Source organism: Otolemur garnettii, unplaced genomic scaffold (assembly GCF_000181295.1).
Source record: "Otolemur garnettii isolate 467f Iridium unplaced genomic scaffold, OtoGar3 scaffold00005, whole genome shotgun sequence".
NCBI lineage: Eukaryota > Metazoa > Chordata > Mammalia > Primates > Galagidae > Otolemur > Otolemur garnettii.
In genome coordinates, this window is record NW_003852400.1 from 46,237,723 (window position 1) to 46,246,733 (window position 9,011).

The 9,011-nt window shown below is 38.5% G+C and overlaps 1 protein-coding gene across 1 annotated transcript in view; it reads left to right on the plus strand.

Moving 5' to 3' along the window:
• The window catches only part of EMB (embigin), a 52,800-nt gene that overhangs the window by 19,430 nt on the left and 24,359 nt on the right, over positions 1-9,011 (plus strand). The gene's annotated exons all lie outside the window — the stretch shown is intronic.

A 9,011-nucleotide genomic window follows, 5' to 3' on the forward strand; every position in this document is an offset into this window, starting at 1 on the left:
TGGAAAGGCTGGAAACCAAATTGTAGAATGCTAAGGATCTCAGAGGACAGCAAGGCACAATGAAATAATATGCTTACGATGTTTCTGCTGGTGCTGGATTCTTGAATAAAGACACATAGTAGGTTTCTAGTAAAATTGTTGAATGAATGGATAAATGAAAGGCATGTGTTACTGAATGCAAAAGAGGTCTGTCTAGATGTGTTTGCTCACCACACAGAAAGACAGTGAGATAATGACCCTTTCTATTGATTGTACTGAGACAATGAGCATTGCCTGGGAAGAAAGGGCTTATTGAAAGCCATAGATGGGAAATATTTCCCAACCAGCTAAGGGCAAGGACTTTTTTTGTGGGCTATGGAATTGTGTGGGCTTTGAAATCACGGAATCTGTAGGTGGTCTGTTTCCGGAAGTCAGCTGGCTGTTGGTGAGGTCTGGTGAGTCCTTAGGAAGTTCTGTGGAGAAGTTAGTTAAGCAAGGAGCTTACAATGTTCTGCTCTTTTGGATCGAATGTTCTGAAAGTCTGAGATATTGGGGGAGAGAACAAAAAAGAACTTGGGTCACTTTGCAAGGCCAGTTATACAAGTAGTTGGTGTTTAGTGAACAGATGTTGAATAAACGGGTCAATGAAGAATGACGCGCTCTCATTGCCAGACACTTGCCATTTTGTGGGGTTTGGATGTTGGTCCCCTCCAAATTTCACACTGACATTTGATTTCCATTGTTGGAGCTGGGGCCTGTGGGGGTGTTTGGCTCATGGGGATGGATTCTGTATGAATGGCTTGGTGCCCTCCCTGAGGCAATGAGTGAGTTCTTGTTCTGCTAGTTCCCGTGAGAGGGTTGTTACAAGAGCCCGGCCTCTCCTCTCTTGCCCCTTTCCTTGCCTCCTGACACATCTGCCCCCCCTTTGCCTTCCTCCACAAGTACAAGCTTCCTGTGGCCCTCATCAGAAGCAGGTGCTAGTGCCAAGCTTCTCACATAGCCGGCAGAACCATAAGCCAAATAAGCCTCTTTGCTTTAAAAATTACCCAGGCTCAGATAATTTGTAACAAATGCAAACAAACTAAGACACCATTGCTATTCTGATTAATTTCTAGGTCCTTAAATCCTTCGCTTTAGTTTTAAAGCCCTATGTGGGAGAATATGATCAGTTTAGTGGCCACGCCCTAGCCCTCAGTGGGTTATAGAGAAAAGATATCTTTTTTTTATTGAGACAGAGTCTCACCCTGTTGCCCTAGGTGGAGTGCTGTGGCATCATAGCTCACAGCAACCTCAAACTATTGGGCTTGAGCAATCCTCTTGTCTCAGCCTCCTAAGTAGTTGGGACTACAGGCATGAACGACCATGCCTGGCTAGATTTTTCTGGTTTTGGTAGAGATAGGGTTTTGCTCTTGCTCAGGCTGGTCTTGAACTTCTGAGCTCAGGCAATCCACCAGTCTCAGCCTCTCAGAGTGCTAGGATTATAGGCATGAGCCGCTGCTCTCAGCCAAGAAAGGATAACTTGATTCCATAGGTAGGGAAAGGGTTTTGCTTCTCACCTAACTTTACAGGGAGGGGAAATGGGTTCAGATTCTGGTTGTCCAAAAATATGATAAATGTCTACTGCTACAGTGTTAGATTAACTTTGTGATAATTATTTGAAAATAATGGCAAGTAAACCTATTTGATCACTAAAACAATGTAACCATTTGCTATAATGTAACCATTTTCCTATACTTGATATAAATAATAGTTATAATACTATTATAATAATGTTATAGTCTCTATGCAGTAGCAAAATATATTTAATTGTTGGATTATCATTCAATATAATTTTCTCAAATATTACAATGTTGAAAACAAGAAATATACAAGTCTGGAATTCACACAGAAGTGTGTACTGTTTTTCATTTTTCTTTGAAAGGATTTTAAATCAGTTTAGGAAGTAGAGAAATATTCATTAAATGTCTTAATACCTGGTACTAATTGAATTGGAGGAGAACAGTGACCAACAGGAGCTTTATTTAATAAAAGGAAACCAGCATCTCCTCTTGAATAATGTTAGCTCATTTTTTTTTTTTTCAGAATATTGCTAAGTCTTTAGTGAATTATTTTGGGAAATCTGGCTCCACTTGTGTAGAAGCCATCCACATTTTCTACCATTTCTCTTCCTTTTGAAGATGTCTGTATCTTTTTTTTTTTAAATTTATTTTTCTTACTTACACATGTGTATATTAGGTTTCCACTTTTGCCTTCACAGAATTAAAGAGGCTAAATTTCATGACAATAACAATATTTAACATAAGGACTGAGAACAAATACCTCATAAAGAACAAATGAAGATAAATACATGAGGATGTTTAATCTTGAAATGTCCTAAAAGTCTGAGACTAGGCTGCATTCCTGAAATGTTAGCTACATAGTTTGTAGATCTTGAGAGATTCCCAAAGGAAGACTTGGAGATTTTATATACATATAAAAGTATATAAAAACATATGTGTGCTTTTACTGAAGTTGGATTTATATCCTTTCTGGTTTTTCTGTGCACATTGGTGATTTTACATTTTAAGGGTATGGAATTAAGGAGCCACCTATATTTTAGGATATATCGCGTCAGTCTTGCACTAATCTGAGGTCATATAAATAACCTGTTGATAGATTCAATGAAAACATAATCCTATTTCTTCACTTTAATATGAAATTTGTTTTGGGAAAGAGGTAAAATTAGAGGACTCAAAGAACAGGGGTCTTCATAGATTTTGGATACAGAGTTTAAGATAATTTATTAGTATTCAAAGGAGTTATTTTATAAAGTCAGTTCAAGTTCATATGGTAAGAAGCATATCATGAATGTTAAGAGTATTTCACCTTTTTTTTGGTTTGTTTTTAATCTCTTCACTTTCTCATCGGGCATTGGCCTCATGTCAGGGTGGCCTTCTGACTGTTTCTATAGGATTCTGCAGGTTTCCTCTGTGTTTTAGGACAGAACAGGGACCTCTTGGACTGCCGTGGGGAAGCTGATGGGGCTGCAGAGTTTCTGTCTCAGCTTCAGGCACGTGTTCCATAGTGGACACATTGCAATTCACCCGACTATTTGTAAGTAAAACCTGTTTGAAAGAACTGTCCTATACAAGTTTTCATTGACTTTTATCATTTTTTTCAAACATAAATAAGTAGACTTTTATTTTTAATGACTGGCTAAAGAGATTGGGTTCTAAATGGACCCAAGAAAATCTAAATATCATTTCTCTGAAGATTGAAAATTGCTGAAAGGTCCATATGCTTTTAAAATTTTAATTTTGAAATAAAGAACATACTTAGACAAATATAAACTACTATATGGCTTAAGAACATTCCTTTGAAAATATGTTTTAGAAACTGCACGCTGTACTACTGTTTAGAAACTGTAGTCTTAGAAACGTGGATGTCAAGCAAGTTTTTGCAACAATCTGAAACAGCAGAAATATCTTGTCGTTGTGCAATAGTAGGGAAGTTAAACATTATGCATTGAGCTCACATTAGTTTGTTGGCTAACCACAAAATATGTAAAAGGTAGAGTTTCTTTTACTTTTTTTTTTTTGATGCCGTGATTTCTTGTGAGGAAGGAAGGCAAGCTGCAGAAGCACCTGCAAATTATTATTGGAAACAATTAGGATAACAGTAAGAGCTTGATAACAATTAAAGCTGGAGGATTACCTTCCACTAAGAAAGGCTACATTGCATTTTAAATTCTATAAGAGCGTGTTTAACTGACAATGTGAATGTCTTCATGTGTTGATCACACCATTCATCTAGCATTACAACCAAAATGTACATTGCTATGTTACAAATCTGCTTCATATTCTTTTAACATATATATTTTTTCAGCTCTTTCCATTCTTTTTTTTATAATTAATTATTTTTTATTAAATCATAAGTTTGTACATTGATGCATTTATGGGGTTCAGGATACTGCTTTGATATATAATGTGAAGTGTCTACATTGAACCAAGTAATACATCCATTACAATTATACTCATTTCTTAATAGTTTGGAAATGTACCATTGCATCATGCACATTAGGTGAGGTTCCCCCAAATACCATCCCTCCTCCCATCCCCCTCCCTCCCCTCTCTTTCCTCTTCCCTTCTACTTTATGGACTATACTTATGTTTTGCCAATTGTATAAATGTGTAGGTGGTTATATATTGATTTCATTGTAGTACTGAGTACATTGGATACATTTTTTCCCATTCTTGAGATACTTTACTAAGAAGAATATGTTCTAGCTCCATCCAGGTAAACATAAAAGATGTGAAGTCTCTGTCTTTTTAATGGCTGCATAGTATTCCATGGTGTACATACACATAATTTGTTAATCCATTCATGGGTTGATGGGCACTTGAGCTGTTTCCGTGTCTTGGCTATTATAAATTGGGCTGCAATAAACATTCTGGTGCAAGTGTCTTTGTTGTAAAATAATTTTTGATCATCTGGGTCTATACCTGGTAGAGGAATTGCAGGATCAAATGGTAGATCTACTTTTATTTCCTTGGGTATTCTCTAAACTTCTTTCCGAAAAGGCTGTATTAGCTTGCATACCCACCAACAGTATAGAAGTGTTCCCTTCTCTCCATATCCATGCCAGCATCTGTAGTTTTGGGATTTTGTGATGTGGGCTAATCTTACTGGAGTTAGAAGATATCTCAAAGTGGTTTTCATTTGCATTTCTCTGATGATTAAGGATGATGAGCATTTTTTCATATGTTTGTAGGCCATGCACCTATCTTCATCAGAGAATTTTCTGTTCAAGTCTCTTGCTCATATAGAAATGGGGTTATTTATTCTTTTCTTATTGCTTAGTTTGAGGTCTCTGTAGATTCTAGTTATCAGACTAATATTTTCTTTTACTTAAAATCTTAGATCAATAATTTGAGGATGATAATGTCATTATCATGGCAATTTCACATCTTTGAGCATTGGCATATATACTATTGGGTGTGACAATCTGGACTTAGCCTTCTCTAAATACGATATTCAGTGCTGCCCATTATCTAAATGTGGCATCTTAGACAAAGTAGCCACCTCTCGGCTTTGTTTGTAAAGTAAGAGTGATAACAATGATACTTACCTCATAAATCTCATAAAGCTGTTGTGAAGATTAAATGATATGATCAGCATCTCCCTCTTATCACCATCTGTGTTAGGCTTTATTGTATTTCCCAGTGAGATAGTGGTGAGCAGTATAGGCATTTATTGAGGAATTGCTAAATGATGTTCCTAGTACCCTTCGTACGGTAGCACTTTCTACAGTCTCATGAAATACCTATTGTTGCATTTTACAAATAAGGAAACTGTGGCATCCAATGTAAAGATACTTTGTTTTGCAAATGAAAAGTTTCTACTCAGGGCAGTTCAATACTTTTGAGTTTTACTTTTAGGACAACTTTGGTGTCATTATAAAAAAATAGATGGAGGAAGAGAAAGTAGCCAAGAGGACTTAGGAGGTCATTTGCCTGGGCCTGATTAAAAAAATATATATATTAAGGAAGGTTGAAGAAAACTGGACAAATGTGACTGACATTCCAGAGGTAGAATCAACTGAACACTGCAGCATGTGACTCTGTGTTACAGTTCACTGAGTGCTAATGGATCTTCCCTCTGATACGGTGAGTCTGAACTTCCCCTGAGATAGGCAGTTTGATGCTCAGTAGACACCTGGAGCTGTGGGCCCTGCGATCAAGAAAGAAGTCGTGAGTGAGGCTTAGAGTTTTGCAAGAAGTATGAGAGGTAAAAATTGAGTTCAATACAGGCAGGAATCTCAAATTGAGAAGTAAAAAGACCAGCGAACAAAATACCAAGGGACACCAACATTTGAGGGGCAGTTGGAAGAAGTTGGTGGGGTGAGCAAAATGTTTAAAGTCTCCTAGGAGAATGAAAGAGAAGCCAAGTGAAGGGAACTTCAAGGAATAGGTAGTCTCTGGCAGTGTCTGAGACATCAAATGTTATTTTTCTTTCCTGAGCATAAAATTCAATTCAGCAATTTTACAGTTACACGAGCAGTTATTTCAAGCGTGTGCTCACAAAGCACTTTGCTGTTTGCAAACTTTGCACCTGGTCATTGCTTCAGGAAGCATTTTGTGAAGTTTTAAATGTAATTAAAAGTGATATAATATTTCCTTTATGTTCTTTCTTTTCTTTGAAGCATACCATACCCTTATTGAGTAGTAGACGAGCTTGGGAAGTGTTCCTATATAATGTAGCACCCTCTCCCACATACAGCCCCTTCCCTTCCTTTTGAGAGTAACTACCGCTGTTCTGATTCTTATTCTCACGTCCCTGCTTTTCTATATTTTATTACCCGGTGTACATCCCTAAATATTAGAGTTTAGTTTTGAATTTACTTTATAGCCATTTTTAAAAGTATCTTGATGATCTTTAAGTTTTCTTAATATAGTTAATTCTCTTTCTCTCTATTTATATTTCAGAGTAATATGAGGGTACCCAGGATTAGGTTAGATTGTTTGCATTTCGAAGGTACAAAGTTCAAGTTGTAGTTGGACCCTTCACCCAGGGGGGTATGCTGTGTACCCTTATATTGTGCCCATTAGATTGGTAAGCACTCTCCCTCTTTTAAAAATTATTGGTTGAAAAAAACAGACCAGTCACCTTGTAGAGTTTTCCCACAGTCTGGATTTTGCTAATGACGTTCATGAGATGGTGTAATGTTCTTCTATCCTCTGTGCTTCCCATAGACTGAAAATTGGACCTAGAGACTTAACCAGTTTAAAGGTCCCCCCTCCCCATCTGACAAGATACTTCCTAGGTTGTGGGGTACTCTTCCTCAAGAGCAGCGGTTCTCAACCTGTGGGTCGCGACCCCTTTGTAACACTGAAAATACGTCCTGCATATCAGATATTTACATTACCATTCATAACAGTAGCAAAATGACAGTTATGAAGTAGCAATGAAAATAATTTTATGGTTGGGAGTCACCACAACATGAGAAATTATATTAAAGGGTCGCGGCATTAGGAAGGTGGAGAACCACGGCTCAAGAGGCCAGTTTGCAGGTGATGCAAGATGCCTAGAATCACGATCTACTCAGGCTACGACATCCTTATAGTATATTCTGCGCTTTCCTTTTTATTTATTTGCTGGAACTCTATGAAGAGAAAGTTTTCCTTCTCTGCTATTTTGTTAGCCAGTAGTACAGTTAGTACGGGGCAAGCAAGGTACATGCTAGATCTTTTTCCTTTCCTTCCAGTTCTCTGCATAAAGCTCCTAGGTTGGTTTGTTTGTGTTTTGAGACAGACTCTTCATGGCCCAGGATAGACTGTGTGTGCATAGTAGCTCACTGCAGCCTCCAACTCTTAGGTCCAGTGATCCTCCTACCTCAGCCTCCAGAGTAGCTGGGACTAAATGTGTGTGTCACCAGGCCTGGCTAGTTTTACTATTTTTTTTTGTAGAGATGGGGACTCACTTTTGCTCAGGCTGGTTTTAAACTCCTGGCCGCAAGCAGTCTGCTTGCCTCAGCATCCCAAATGCTTGTGGCTATGAGCCACTGAACCTGACCTATTTCCCACCGTTTAAAATTAAAACTGGCTCTATATATCCTTTCTAACTGGGGCATGTTTGTGTGTTTGTGTGGGTGTACGTGCGTGTTGTCCAAGAGGTAGTGGTTCAGAGTCTGAGGATTAAACAGAAGAAAGAGAAGATGAGAGGATCGTACTGCGCTCACATGACTGACTCCTCCGTAGAAATCTGGGCCACAGTGAGTGAAGCTCACACTAGACAGTGGAAATTCAGGTTCAGGCTCTGACTCTGCGTGTGGGGCAGGGAGTCCCCACCATCTCATCCTCCTGACCGAACTGTCGGGTAGAAAGGACTTTTCCTCTACTATCTTGGTTCAGAGGAAGATAAACTGACAAAGGACAGATTGGCAAGAAAAAACACACTTAATTCTATGTGTAAAAGAGTTTCTAGAAAAAAGATGTGGCTCAAAGGGGCAGTTAGAATTTGGGGTTCACATATGATCTTAATAGAGTAATAGGAGGGGGAGAAAGTCCACGTAGGGGAAAAAAAATCACTTTTTGGAAAGAAAAATAAGCGCTTGGGAGAATAGATGGGAGACATGATGGTTTTGTGACAGTGTCTGTTTAGGTGTGGTGTGAAGACTCCCAGGTGGTGATAAGAGGCAATCTTCTCTGCTCCGTTGTTCCTCGGAGGGGCATTTATGACAATTGAGGCTTTTTTTTTTAGTTCTTTTGGGAAGTTCTGCTTTTAGTCAGTGAAGGGGCTTTAGGAACTCAAATGGCTTCAGATCAGAATATATATGTCACAGTAGCATATTTTGAACCCCTTCAAAATACAGAGTGTGCCAAAAAAGAAAGGAAGAAACGTTTTATGAAAGGAAAAAACTGTATGAAATTTGTAATTCTTAAGCCGGGTTAGACTCTGCAGTCACAGAGGTGCTCAGCATGACCTGTATTCATCTTTTGTTATTGGGTAACTGCAATTTTTTTCTTTTCTTAAAATGTATATACCATCTTTTAGCATTCTCTGTGTCATGTGTATATGTGTGTGTGTGTGTATATACACTCATACACACTAGAACCTCCATAGTCAATCGCCTCCCTACACTGACCGTTTCCTTCAGTTGACCTCATTTTCACAGACTGGACATGTGCCACATGGATGTGTCAGTACAGTGGGCCTAGTCCTTTATGTTGACCACCTCTGTATGTTGACCAGTTTGTCACAGTCCCTTGGGAGGTCAATCTATAGAGCTTCCACCGTGCAATAGGGGTGTGTGTGTGTTTTCTTCTAAGATAAACACCTCATGAATTCACACAAATATTTTAAATTCAGTTAAAGTTCAGAACCACAGAATGTCTATTTAAATTGTGTCTTAAATCTGTGAGTCCAGCCCCTACAGATTCTTAAGACTGGGAATGGTAAAATACAGTATATCACTGACATTGCACACAAAGTGTTCTTGGAGTAACCGCCAACAACATGGTTACTGAAGAGAGAAAGCGTCACCTCATTCCCAC